The sequence below is a fragment of the Mercenaria mercenaria genome, chromosome 1, assembly GCF_021730395.1.
Source record: "Mercenaria mercenaria strain notata chromosome 1, MADL_Memer_1, whole genome shotgun sequence".
Lineage (NCBI taxonomy): Eukaryota > Metazoa > Mollusca > Bivalvia > Venerida > Veneridae > Mercenaria > Mercenaria mercenaria.
Genome location: NC_069361.1, coordinates 9,605,596 through 9,619,755, shown reverse-complemented (window position 1 = coordinate 9,619,755; position 14,160 = coordinate 9,605,596). Strand labels below are relative to the sequence as shown.

The following is a 14,160-nucleotide window of genomic DNA, read 5'->3' as shown; positions in this document are numbered from 1 at the left end:
GCAGATGACTCCTAATGATTCTGAGGTCAGTAGGTCACAGGTCAAGGTCACACTGACCCGGAACATTTAAACAGTTTTTTGACAATAACTTGAGAATGCTTGGGACTAGGATCAGGAAACTTAATCTGGAGGTTGGTCATGTCAAGCAGATGACCCATATTGATGTTGAGTTCGAAAGGTCAAAGGTCATTTAAACCTTTTACAGACAATAACTTGAGAACGCTTGGGCGGGGGATCATCAAACTTCATAGGGAGGTTGATCATGACTAGCAGATGACCATTATTGTGCCCCCCCCCCCCCCCCCCCATGAGTGGTGGGGGCATATAGATTTGGTCTTGTCCGTGCATCCGTCCGTCCGAAGTTTGTGACGCGCCTAGCTTGAAAAGTATTTGATACAAGTTGATGAAACCTTGCATGAGTGTTTATCATGATATGAACTTGGGCACCTCCTATTTTTCATCTGGCTTCGCCCCCTATTTTCCGAGTTATGGCCCCTGAAATAGTCAAAAATGCACAATTTCACCTTGTGACACGCCTAGCTCAAAAAGTATTTGATATAGATACATGAAACCTTGCATGAATCTTGATTATGATATGAACTTGCGCACCTCCTATTTTTCATCTGGCTTTGCCCCCTATTTTCAGAGTTATGGCCCCTGAAGTAGTAAGAAATGTGCATTTTCACCTTGTGACATGCCTAGCTCAAAAAGCATTTGATATAGAATCATGAAACCTTGCATGGGTCTTAATCATGATATGAACTTGCGCACCTCCTATTTTTCATTTGGGTCGGCCCCCTATTTTCAGAGTTATGGCCCCTGAAGTAGTAAGAAATGCACATTTTCACCTTGTGACATGCCTAGCTCAAAAAGTATTTGATATAGATTCATGAAAAACTTGCATGAGTCTTAATCATGATATGAACTTGCGCACCTCCTATTTTTCATTTGGGTCCGCCCCCTATTTTTAGAGTTATGGCCCCTGAAATAGTCAAAAATGCACATTTTCACCTTGTGACATGCCTAGCTCAAAAAGTATTTGATATAGATTCATGAAAAACTTGCATGAGTCTTAATCATGATATGAACTTGGGCACCTCCTATTTTTCATTTGGGTCCGCCCCCTATTTTTAGAGTTATGGCCCCTGAAATAGTCAAAAATACACATTTTCACCTTGTGATGCAACTAGCTCAAAAAGTATTTAATATAAATGTTGAAAACTTGCATAAGTCTTTATCATGATATAAACTTGCACACCTCTAATTTTTTGGCTGGCTCCACCCCCTATTTTTAAAGTTATTGCCCCTGAAATAGTAAAAAAATGCACTTTTTCACCTAATTATGTGCCTAGCTCAATAAGTATCAGATGTAAATTCAGGAAACCTTGCTGGAGTCTTTATCGTGATGTGAACTTGCACACTTGGCATTCCTCTTGAGAATCTTAGCTCTTATTACAGAGTTATGGCCCGTGAAATAACCAAAATAGTGGATATTTTGTTTGTGATGCTCATAGCTCAAAAAGTAAAGGGCCTAGAATAATGAATCCTTTTCAGAAAATGATTGTGGAGGCTATACCCCATTAAGACTGCAGACATTTGAATTATTGGCCCTCATTTATGACAAATGTACCAGTGGGGGGCACACCCTGTGTTCTACAGACACATTCTAGTTGATTTTGTGGTCAGTAGGTCAAAGGTCAAGCAAATTCGGATTTGACATTGGCATAGTTCTGTGACAAGGCCATATTGTGGGGGTATAATTTGTCACTCCTGTGACAACTCTAGTTTGTTTTTGAAGCAGTGGCAAAGACATTTGGACCACAAGCATAATGTTTGATACAGATTTCAGTATTCATCTTGAATTGTCCTACTGGCTTGCTTTCTAGGTTTTAGCTCACATGTCACATAGTGACAGGGTGAGCTTTTGTGATCGCCCATCGTCTGTCTTCAGTCCGCAATTTATTGTGAACAAGATAGAGACCACAATTTGCAATCAATTTTAATCAAAGTTGCACACAACTTTTATTGGCATAAATACTCGGTTCTTTTGAAAACTGGCCAGATCCCATCATGGGTTCCAGAGTTATGGACCCTTAAAGGGCCAAAATTTGTTATTTTTGGCTTGCGAACACGATAGAGAGCACATTTTATTATTGATTTTATTTAAAGTTGCACACAACTTGTATTGGCATAATATCTCGGTTCCTTTCGAAAACTGGCCAGATCCGATTATGGGTTCTAGAGTTATGGCCCCTGAAAGGGCCAAATTTGCTGTTTTTGGCTTGTAAACATGATTGAGACCACATTTTGCAAAACTTGCACACAACTTGTATTAGCATAATATCTCAATTCCTTTCGAAAACTGGCCAGATTCCTTCATGGGTTCTAGAGTTATGGCCCTTTAAAGGGTCAAAATTTGCTATTTGTGGATTATGAACACAGTAGATACAGTGTGCGACATTAACGGTAGCCCGATCGCCAATGGCTACGAAAATTTGGCTCGGGCGACAGAAAATCGGCAGACCGTAGCCCGTCGGGCTATGAAAAATTCTGAGGAATAAATTTATCAAAAAGATCAATGCAAACGTGGGAGCAAAATAGTTGCTTTGAAGCTTCAAACTTCACTCAAATCCAATCTCAAAGCGAATTCAAGTCGCCCGAATTTTTTTTTTGGATGCGCACCCGCTAATCTTTTGACAATTTGCACCATGTCATAATGTACGTTGAATACACATACACACTCGCCGATAGCATAATTTAAGCTCCGCCTACTTCAGGTACTTGTGAGATTTTCGCGAGAAGTGTTGAAAGCAAATCAAATTATCGGTTTCACCAGAGGCAATTGTAATAGGCCAATCAGCGCCGCGGTTACGTCTTTGACACTTAGCATTTAATTGTCAACACGTGTAGTCGTATTCTAAAGAATTGTCAATTACGTATGCAATTAATTGGAATTATAGACACAATTATTTGGTATCCATGGTAAAAGAACGACATGTAAAGTATTAACTTCGTAAAACTAACTTTGATGGATGAATTGATTTGAATACCGATATGTATTTCTAGGTTTGACACAGTTTACTTTAATTCAGTTTTATTCGAATGAGAAACTGTTTACACAAGTGGTGACTTGGTATAAATGTGTATGGTAAAATGATGTAACTAAGAAAATGAGTGGTCATTGAATCAATTCACAGCGTCGAGGTAGAAATATAAGAATTAATGGAGTCTTCCAACATCTCCTTAAATCAGTTTGAGGGATAATTGACTTCTCCCAAAAAAAATAATGGGCATAGCTAGACCCCTGGTCAGTCTACTGCCAAGCTATTTCTTGTCTACCATGTCTACAAAGCTGTTTAGATCTCTTTTCATGACTCTGTGTCTTTGACTTTCTGCACAATTTTGTGAACACTGTTTCAGATTTTGAAATCAATTCTGAAAAACTCATACAAATTTCTGAAATATATCAGTATTCATCAACCTACAGCAGTATATTGAAAGAAATTAAATATTACTAGAATGAAAGTCTTGTTCATTCTTGAGCGAAAAATTAGTGGGGCTACGAAAAATTCTGTCGGGCTACAAAAAAATTGGAAGTCCGTAGCCCCATTGGCTACGTTGTTAAAAAGTTAATGTCGCACACTGTTAAGATACAACATTTTGCAATTGATTTTAATTAAACTTGCCCACAACTTGCATTGGCATAATATCTCGGTTTCTTTTGAAAACTGGCCAGATCCCATTATGGGTTCTGGAGTTGTAAGTAAGTAATTAAGTAAGTAAGTAACGACTTTATTTATTGTGGATGACATATTTGGCAGATCTAATTAACAATATGGACCACTGTATGAATATGTACAAGTACAATAAACATGATTATAAACAATAATGAGAGAAAATTTTACAAAACATGACAGCAACTGTTATGATATAATCCATAACTACAATTTCAACAAAAGCAATATGAACTCAAATAAAATTATATACATGTATAAACAAACAAAAATATTCTAGGTAAAGTTATTGACATACACTAAAAGTCTGTACATGTAGAAACTTAAAGAATTTGTTAGGAAGTATTTTCTGATAGTAATTTTGGTTGAGAAAAGTGCCATTGAAGATAGTATTGTTTGAATTTTGTAAGAGTATCAGATGAGCGTATATGATTGGGTATGTTATTCCAGATTGTGGGTCCAGTGTAGCTCAAAGATTTACGAAAAAATTCTATTCTTGGTTTTGGTACCTTTAGTTCATTGTTTTGATTTGATCTAAGTTTACGATCATATGTTTGGTTGTGGTTAAATTTTGAAGTAAGATAGTAAGGCGAGTGCATATTTATTGATTTATATACTAGGATAGCTTTTTTGTATTTTATTCTGTCAGGAAATGTCATCCATGTCAGTTCAAGAAATAATTCTGATGACGGAGCATTGAAATCTTTGTCGAGAATAATTCTTGCAGTTATATACATAGCTTTAGTTTTTAATACGTTTGGAAGCATCGAGTTGCCTTTGCACCATTGATCAACAATCTCAATGTTGGTCTGCAGTGTATTATGTACCTCCATTACTGTTTTACCAAACACAGACATTGTCTTATCATGTGCAAACATGTCAACAGACGATTTGTTTGTGTGCAATGGTAGGTCATTGATATATAGTATAAACAGTGAAAGGGTCTTAAAGGGCCAAAAATTGCAATTATGGCTTTTGCAGCCATATAGAGACTTCATTTATGGTTTGATTTGATACAAACTTGCAAAATATCTTTAACAACAATAACTCTTGTATTTCATAATGAATCTGTCAGATCCATTCACAGGTTCCTGAGTTAAGGCCCCTGATTGACCCCTGAAAGAGCCAAAATTTGTTAATTTTTACCTTGTGAACATGATAGAAGTGACATTTTATATTTGATTTTAACCGAACTTACACACAACTTAAGTCACAATAAGAACTTGATTCTTTTCGAAAACTGGCTAGATTCCATTATGAGTTCTAGAGTTACTGCCCCCTGAAAAGGGCAAAATTTTCTATTTTGGCCCTTTCAGCCATTATAGAGGTTTCATTTATGCTTTGATTTGATACAAACTGCACATAGTGTTTATCTTCATGATCTCTAGGCCTGGATCAAAACTGGGTCATGCTGGCTCAAAAGCTAGGTCATCAGGTCAAATCAAAGGAAAAGCTTGTTAACAGCCTAAAGGCCATCTTTATGACCCTATCTTCATGAAACTTTGTGAGAATGTTTATCTTGATAATTCTTAGGCCAGGTTCGAAACTGGGTCATATGGGGTCAGAAACTAGGTCAAACGTTCAAATCAAAAAGAAAGCTAGTTAACACTCCTGAGGCCACATTTATGACCCTGTTTTCATGAAACTTTGTCAGAACGTTTGTCTTGATGATTCCTAGCCCAGGTTTGAAAATGTGTCATGGGGGGTCAAAAACTAGGTCACTGCTCAAATCAAAGGAAAAGCTTGTTAACACTCTATGGGCAATATTTATGACCCTATCTTCATGAAACTTGTTAAGAATGTTTTTCTTGATGATCCCATGCCAAGTTTGAAACTGGGTCATATGGAGTCAAAAGCTAGGTCACCACTCAGGTCAAAGGAAAAGCTTGTTCACACTGTAGGGGCCACATCTATGACTCTATTTTCATGAAACTTGGTTAGAATGTTTATGTTGATGGTTCAAAGGCCAAGTTTAACAGGTGAGCGATATAGGGTCATCATGACCCTCTTGTGTTACTATAAATAGCTTATTTTGAAACTTTTTTATTATTGGCCATAGGGAAAACCTGAGACTTTTCTGTGATACAACATAAATTGGTACCTCCAATTGTTAGGTGTATTTTGACATACCTGTACCTAGTAAGGATTTTTTTTTTTGTGGACTTAGAATTTTTTTTGGAATTTCTTCCCTTTGTTGTTCCTGTCCATTGGGCTTCAACAGTAAAGGTCTTTAAATTGGAAGTGGCTATTCTTACGGTCCCGTAGGAATAGCCTCACAGGCTATTCTTACGGCTCTCCCGTAAGAATAATGAAAAACCCGGCAGTGGCTATTTCTACGGCTGTTTTGTATTACAATACATTGTACTGAAGTCATTCAACTGATATATTTTCAACCGATTTCGGAAATGACATTAATTACACTTGGTCATTGTGTTACAAGTAAAATGTCTGGTCAAAATTGATGCAAACATGTCAAGCTGATGTGTGACAAACCTCAAGTACACACATTACACACATCAAACGTCAAGTATGAAACTAATTTAAAGAGCGATAAACATGATTAGAGTGGTAAGAGATTTATACTGTTGTGAAAAACTTGCATCAGGGTTTCAGAAATCTGCAAATTTATTGGTAGCCCATTGGGCTACCAAAATTTTAATCTGGTAGCCCGAACATTTAAGTTTATTTGACAATGGCCATTTCGGTTTATTTACTATGTGCTTCTATACTACAGTGGATGGAATGATTAAATTATTAGAGGTTTCATAATTTTAGCCATACGCACATTGTCATCAATTTTGTTCTCTTAAATAGCAATAATCATTACTCCTTTTTCTCATTTTAAAAGATAAAGCTACATGTTTTTAAACTGAGAAATATTATCAGGAGTACTCCTGATAGTTATTGCAACATGGCTAAAAAAGGAATGCAAATCAATTTTTATAAACTTACAAATTCCTTAGAACTTACTTAGAGCTGTATGAATTGTAATTTATCTCAAAAATATTTAAAGTTGATCCTGTCTGATTCTAAACATCTGCCTGCTTTAATAAACAGACTAGAACCGCATTTATAACGTCTCTCAGTTTCTTGACACTGTATTCACTTATCCGAATTAATGTTTGTCCAAAATTCTGTATACTTTCTGATATTTTGCAAAATCATGGTCGATTTTTTGCAGGTTAGGCAAGTATTTAAATTGAAAAGCATAAACAGTCAGTGAAAGCACTAAACTGCCTCAATATCAAATATCTGTCTTTCGATTCTGATCGCTCGATAAATATTGAGGTCAGCGAAACTGAAAGTACACTTTGGCAGGTGGCGCTAAAATGACGTTATTTTCAGACTGGTTTGCATATTGTTTTAAACAATAGCTATCAGCGACTTTGATGTTATTGGATCAGTCTAAAATCAATCTTGCACATGTTTTTGTAAACATTTGCCTGCGGGTACGATTAAATGGTTAATTGTTTGCCGATTGTGACAGTAGGTGTTAAGATAATTAAAGCCTCGGGCATGTATCTCTTGATAAACAAGGGGATTATAGACAACTATCAAAATTATATTTGAAGACTTGATTATTGATTTCCGGGCTACTCGATACGGAGTTTCACGGTAGCCCGCCGGGCATGCTCTGAAAAAATTTAGTAGCCCGACAGAATTTTCTGGTAGCCCCCGGGCTCCGGACATGGGATTTCTGAAACCCTGTTGCATGTATATACACGAAACATAGATCAATCATTCTCTAACTGGTTTAGTTGAAAACACTTAATATTATTAGTGTTTCAGTATTAATAACGTATGTATTTACATCTACATCTGTACAACCAACAGTCGTTTTCTGACAAATTTCGGTTAAAAATAAGTATTTTACACTTACAATAAATTACGGAGAGCCGTAGGAATAGCCACCGGCGGGTGTTTCACTATTCTTACGTGAGAGCCGTAAGAATAGCCTGCGAGGCTATTCCTACGGGACCGTAAGAATAGCCACTTCCCTTTAAATTTTGCTTCCATCCTCTGATGTAACCCTTCAGGCATATATTGCCCAACTTGGTGGAGCTCTTGTTTTATATAGAAACAAATAAAAATTTTACAAAAGTTTGTGGAAATAACTATTTACAGAAGATAAATCAACAAAATGACTTTACAGAGAAACTTATTTTTGACAGACAATAAGGTCTAGAACAGATTTACAAACATTCTCCCATGATGTTTTCAGAACATATTTTCCACTTTCAAAGTTCCAAAGAATTCTGGTATTACTCTGATAGAGTGCTTTCAGTGTTGGCTTCATGTCGTCAGGATCGACCTGTTCTTTAAGCATCAGTACAATTGGCATTCTCTTCTCATAACCTTTATCTAGTTCAGAGAGACAAAAGTTACTAGCTAGGAAGTTGTTCGAAACTACAACGATTAAGACTGATGCAGCATCAAGCAATCTGAAGGTTTCCTCGTGGGTGTTAAAACCAGGCCGAAAATGCTGGTCTCCGGTACAGACCAGAGTTCTGTCTATGCCAGTCATCAGTTGTAGGTTTTCATTGAGTTGCTCCAGTATATGTGAGTGAACAAATTCTTCGTCTTTGCTGTTGAATGATAGAAATACAGCAAACTTGTATTTCCCGTCACCATCTCTTAAATTGTTTATGACATTTGTTCTGTTTTGACTCTTTTTCTTTTGCTTGTATCTTTTGCAAATGACTATTGCGCAGGAAAATAAAATAAATAATGTCACTACTGCTGAAATGCTGATGGAAATTATAACTGTTTTCCGCTCACAGATTTTCTGTACCATTTCTACAGTGTTGACATTTATGTCATTGTGTTGTCCATTTTCATCCAAGCATTTCAGCCTTTGAGAATCCATGTTGATGAGACATGTAGATATAAGCCACTGGATGAAAGGTTTAGCTTCACAAACTGAGCACAAAATTGGATTTAACCTCAAAATCACATTGGGTTTAGAAGAATTTATTTTGCTTCCTTGTGGAATAGTGTTTAAACAGTTTATAGACAGAGAATCCAGAATATGAATGTTGTTACCTTGTAAGTCAAGAACTTTCAGATTTTCAAGGTCATTTAAGTTGAAGGTCAGCTGCTCCAGTTTGTTAAACGAAAGGTCAGCTACTTCAATAGAGTGTTGATTTTTAAAGAGTTTGGAAGGAATTTTTTGTAATCCGTTAGCTGACAGTCGAATTAGTTTTAAATATCTTAGTCCTGAAAACAGATTCTGAAACAAAACACTGTCTTCATCGACCATTTTGAACAACTGGTTTTTAGATAAGTCTAAGCGCCTGAGGTTTCGGAAACAGGACAGGAATGTTGGATGCAAAAATTCCATTCCATTGTCCGATATATCAAGGTTCTGAATTGCAGAAAAATAGAACTTACCACAAAGCAGTCGAACATCAACTCGTTTCATGTTATTTTGTTGTAGTTTAATAGTCTTTGTATACCATTTGGGATCTATGTCTATTTGCATTGTAATATTATATAACCAGAAAGAAGTTAAATGTGGTACAACACCACTGATGTTGACAGTTTTTGGGGCAAACATTCTTTGTAAATCCCTAAAACGAGCCCTAGAAAAGAGTAAAGTGATGTTGCAAATCACTAGTTTGCCAGGTAGGAAAGGCATTGCTTCTTTTGGCAGTAAAGCATGATATAGATCAAATACTTGAAGATGTTTTGCAACATCTGCTGACAGTGAAGAATCATCAAAATTGCCAATTGTTGTATAGGATGCATTGAAAACTTCTAAGTATTTAAATTTCATCACTGATATAACATCTAAATCGGATACTTGGGACTTGCTGATGTCAATGTTGGTTATGTTTCTTGGAAGTAGAGTTTCTACTAAGTTGTCATCAAAAGCATATGTACCTATGTACAAGTTCCAGTTAGATAGAGCAATTTTTTTCAATCCTAGGAGTATATTTGATCCATTTATTGCTAGTTTCAAATCTTCAATTGTGAGGTTCCCACAGCCATTGAACTCTAGTGTTTTCACGTGGTCCAACCCAGAAAAAGAGTTCTGAAATATTTGTGGGTACCAAACACGTATATGGAGCTCCTGTAGTGACTTCAGTTGGTTAAAACAACCATCTAGAAATACCAAATGTGTATATTCATCTTCAGTAAATTCCAAATATTGTAATTTTCTCCAATTTTCATCCATAAAAGTTGAAGTATTCAGTACCAGAGTGTCTGGTGTTTCTTTATCTAGGCGAAATTTTAAAATTCCTGTTGGAATATCCTCAGGTATGTGGTTACACACAATAGATACATTGTCATCCTGTCTACATTTTCTCCTTAAAACATTTTCTGCATTTAGAACAGATAAATAAGGAATCAGTGTTACAAGTAAAATGACTCTCATTTTCATTTTAAACTTAAGAAGTGAACTCCTTGTTTATTGACTACTAGTAACGGAAGTTTCACTAAACAAGGAAGTTTGGAAAAGGTGCCAAATAAAACTACTTTAATTTAAACTTTTTTTTTTCTGACAAGTATTGATTTAACAGCTTTTTATTTGAGGCCATCTAAGCACGATGTGCTCAGGGTGAGCTATTGTGATCACTCTCCACCCGGCGTTCGTCTGTTCGGCGTTCATCCGTCAGTCCACACTTTACTTTAAACAACATCTCCTCCTAAACCACCAGACCAATTTTGATAAAACTTCACAGGGATGTTCCTCGGATGTTCTTCTTTAAAAATTATTCAAAGAATTGAATTCCAAAATGAACTCTGGTTGTCAAGGAAAAACTTTAAAAATCTTCTTGTCCAAAACCACCAGTCATAAGGCATTTATATTCGATATGTAGCATCATCTAGTGGTCCTCTACCAAGATTGTTCAAATTATCCCCCTAGGGTCAAATATGGCTCTGCCCTTGGGGTCACATGGTTTACATAGACTTATATAGGGAAAAACTCTGAAAATCTTCTTGTCCAAAACCACAGGGCCTAGGGCTTTGATATTTTGTATGTAGCATCATCTAGTGGTCCTCTACCAAGATTGTCTAAATTATCCCCCTAGAATCTAATATAGCTCCGCCCTGGGGATTCTCATGGTTTACATAGACTTATATAGTGAAAACTTTGAAAATCTTTTTGTCCAAAACAACTGGTCCTAGGGCTTTGATATTTGATATGTTGCATCATCTAGTGGTCCTCTACCAAGATTGTTCAAATTATCCCCTTATGGTCAAATATGGCCTCGTCCAGGTGATCACATGGTTTATGTAAACTTATATAGGGAAAAACTTTGCAGATCTTCTTGTCCAAAACCACTGGGCCTAAGGCTTTGATATTTGGTATGTAGCATCATCTAGAGGTTCTCTACCAAGAATATTCAAATTATCCCCCTGGGGTCAAATATGGCCCTGCCCCGGGGGCACATGGTTTAAATAGACTTGTACAGGGAAAGGCTTTAAAAAAATTACGTTCTTAAACCATAAGGCCCAGAGCTTAGATATTTAGTATGTGTTATGCTCTAGTGGTTCTCTACCAAGATTGTTCAAATCATGACCCTGGGGGTCAGTATAGGCCATGCCCGGGTGGTCCCTTGTTTTACTTGTTTTTGAAGAAGTGGCAAAGAAATTTGGACCGCAAGCATAATGTTTGATACAGATTTCAATATTCATCTTGAATTGTCTTAATCATGACCTTCTGACCTACTTCCTTGTTTTAGAAGGTACAACATAAAAATTAGGACCATTTTATAACTTTTGAAACTGATTTCAATTCTCATCTTTAATATTTACCCTTGAACTACTGACCAACTTTCTTGTTTTTGAAGTTACAACAAAGAAATTTGAACCACAAGTTTAATTTTTAGCTCATCTGATTTTTTGAAAAAAAATGATGAGTTATTGTCATCACTTGAGCGGTTGTCGGCGTCGGCGTCGGCGTCGGCGTCGGCGTCTGCGTCGGCGTTGCCTGGTTAAGTTTTATGTTTAGGTCACCTTTTCTCCTAAACTATCAAAGCTATTGCTTTGAAACTTGGAATACTTGTTCACCATCATAAGCTGACCCTGTATAGCAAGAAACATAACTCCATCTTGCTTTTTGCAAGATTTATGGCCCCTTTTGTACTTAGAAAATATCAGATTTCTTGGTTAAGTTTTATGTTTAGGTCAACTTTTCTCCTAAACTATCAAAGCTATTGCTTTGAAACTTGGAATACTTGTTCACCATCATAAGCAGACCCTGTACATCAAGAAACATAACTCCATCTTGCTTTTTGCAAGATTTATTGCCCCTTTTGGACTTAGAAAATCAGTTTTCTTGGTTAAGTTTTATGTTTAGGTCAGCTTTTATTCTAAACTATCAAAGCTATTGCTTTAAAACTTGCAACACTTGTTCACCATCATAAGTTGACCCTGTACAGCAAGAAACATAACTCCATCCTGCTTTTTGCAAGATTTATTGCCCCTTTTGGACTTAGAAAATATCAGATTTCTTGGTTAAGTTTTATGTTTAGGTCAACTTTTTCTCTTAAACTATCAAAGCTATTGCTTTGAAACTTGCAACACTTGTTGACCATCATAAGCTGACCCTGTACAGCAAGCAACGTAACTCCATCCTGCTTTTTGCAATAATTATTGCCCTTTTTGGACTTAGAAAATAATTTTCTTGGTTGAGTATTATGTTTAAGTCAACTTTTCTCATAAACTATCAAAGCTATTGCTTTAAAACTTGCAACAGTTTTTCACCATCATAAGTGGACACTAAACATCAAGAAACATAACTCTAACCTGCTTTTTGCAAGAATGATGGCCCTTTTTAGACTTAGAAAATCATGGGTAGGACAATATTTCTATTACACAAAAAAAATCAGATGAGCGTCAGCACCCGCAAGGCGGTGCTCTTGTTAAATAGATTTTAGTAGTTATCTTGAAAAATCTTTACCATAACCTACTCACCTAGTTTTTGTTATACCCCCATCACACCAAGCTTGTTTTCAGTACGTTCTAAAAAATGTAGCTGAACGGGCTCAAACTGTGTGGCAACGGAACAGACATAGTAGTGACGCTCTACAGTCTTTCTAAGAACTTTATGGACTGGCTCAGACAGGGTTGAACGGGAATGGTGCTCCAGAACTTTGAGCCTACTAAAAAATTTCTGCCGATCATTCCATCCTACAGTTAGACGGACTGACAACGTACTTCAAACGAGATGGACGTACTAAGAACTGATCCGCCGTACTTCGATCATACTAGAGACGTGGTATGACGTAATGCGATCGGGCATCAATTCAAGTACGTGTGCACACCGACCGGATCCGTTTGTAGCTCATTTAACTGGTTAGAAAGACTTAACTCGACCGCATTACATCTTTAGTGCATCGTTATTCCGTCTGAATACGATCAAAATAAAATACTAACTTTTCAATTCGTTTCTAAATAGTTCTATGAATTTGCAATACATTCTAAGCACGCTCTGCACGTTTTTAGTACGTTTAGTACGTTTATTCACAGTTCCTACAACGTCGATCCCGTCTGCAGTACATTTACACAAGTTAGAGTATAAATACATGCTGTTACCGTACAGGTTCAAGATTTGGGCACAAGGTTTAGTCAAGTTTTTGCCTTTGCTTTTTTCTTCTTTAGTTTCTGACTCTGTCCTCCTTCATCCTCGGACTTGGAGACAGAGTCGTCAAAAGGTACAGGGAATAAATTACGATGCTCATCCTCTCGACTTTCACATTCAGGGGCTGACTCGGGAGACTCTTTTGAGACTTCTGTGAGACATTGATCTTTTACTGCTTTAACACTTTACACCCCGTCTCTGTTTGGCTTTACTTTTCTTTGCAGTCATATTTGCCAATTGCTGTGGATTTTTTTTTGTGTGTCTTGAGAGGTTGAAAAGACAGATGAGAATGAGAACTGGGCGAAACGTGATTGCTTTTACTAACCATCGGATCAGAACGTGATTGCAATTTACGTTCTGAACATACTAGGGAGAGATGAGGACGTAATCAGAACGAGTTAAACTGTCTGTGAACGAGTTGGTTGAGTTAACAACTAGTTAGAACGTATTTCGACGTACTCGGAACGAAGTAGGACTAGTTACGAACTTCTTTAATCTGACTACAGACAAACTTGGACTGCCTACAAATGGTGTCCACATGAGGTGAACGGGCATTTTTTCCGAACAGAACTTACTATTAACTGACTTCAGACGGGATAAAGACGCGATGGATGTATCGAGAACTGTTTAAGAACTAACTACATTGCATTATGGATATTTTCTGGCCAAAGTACAAACGTTCTAGCCAGATCGCAACCCGTTTTGCAATATTTTAGGACGGGTTGGGACGTTTTGAGAACTAGTTTGGTGTGATGGGGGCTTTAGTGAAGATAAAGCAAAGAAATTAGTTTAAGCAAGAACTAAACTCAGGTGAACGATACAGGGCCATCATGG

The 14,160-nt window shown here is 36.9% G+C and overlaps 1 protein-coding gene across 1 annotated transcript in view; it reads left to right on the top strand.

Annotated features, from left to right (window-relative positions):
* The window catches only part of LOC123545026 (WD repeat-containing protein 81-like), a 104,349-nt gene that overhangs the window by 79,360 nt on the left and 10,829 nt on the right, over nucleotides 1–14,160 (top strand). The window lies entirely within an intron of this gene.